Here is a 671-nt window from a genome sequence, read left to right as displayed (position 1 = left end):
CAGCAGGACCAGCCCTGGTAGGCGTGTGGCAGGCAGAGAGCAGCTTCCCTTCGAACCGCTTGACCTAAACATCAGAGCCGTTTGGCACGGCCCAGGGCCAGCCCTGCTGCCATGCACATGCAGCTTGGCACCCACACCTGTGATGAGTGTGCTGGTGTTCCGTGCTAGAGGAGAAGTAAGAGGCAAGGCAAGGGGGCTCACTCTGCCTTCCCTCGGAGGAGTGTCAGTGAGCCACAGAGCTCACCCTCTGCCAGCCGCATCTCAGACCTGCTCAGCTTCTTCCCGTTGTCCTAGGAGGCTGCCCAGCACTGAGGCAGACCTCAGCAATGGACACGCAAACGCAGATGCAGAAAGAAAAGTGGGTGTAGCTGACCCATCTCAGTCTCTTCACTAGCGTTATGGGTGAGTCTCTGCGGGTGCAGAGACTGCAGACGCGCTGAGTCTTGGGACAGGGGAGAATCGCTCTCATCGCTCTGCTTGCTCTGTTTGCTCTGCACAGATTGAAGGACAGGAGAGTCTCTATACAGAAAAGGTGCTCCAGCAATGCTGGCTGAGGCACCATCCCAAAGGAGGGTTAGTGATGGCTAATTCACACTGGCCACTCTGCCCATCCTCTCCCAGTGATGCCAACGGCTTTTTCCCCCTCTTGACAACACCGGGCATTTAACCAA

The 671-nt window shown here is 57.1% G+C and overlaps 1 protein-coding gene across 1 annotated transcript in view; it reads left to right on the top strand.

The window, feature by feature from the left end:
• Positions 1-671, top strand: part of TNFSF15 (tumor necrosis factor (ligand) superfamily, member 15) — a 13,444-nt gene that overhangs the window by 6,154 nt on the left and 6,619 nt on the right. The window lies entirely within an intron of this gene.

Source organism: Buceros rhinoceros, unplaced genomic scaffold, assembly GCF_000710305.1.
Source record: "Buceros rhinoceros silvestris isolate BGI_N320 unplaced genomic scaffold, ASM71030v1 scaffold13934, whole genome shotgun sequence".
Classification (NCBI taxonomy): domain Eukaryota; kingdom Metazoa; phylum Chordata; class Aves; order Bucerotiformes; family Bucerotidae; genus Buceros; species Buceros rhinoceros.
The sequence above is the reverse complement of the archived record's forward strand: the minus strand, read 5'-3'. Positions and strand labels throughout refer to the sequence as shown.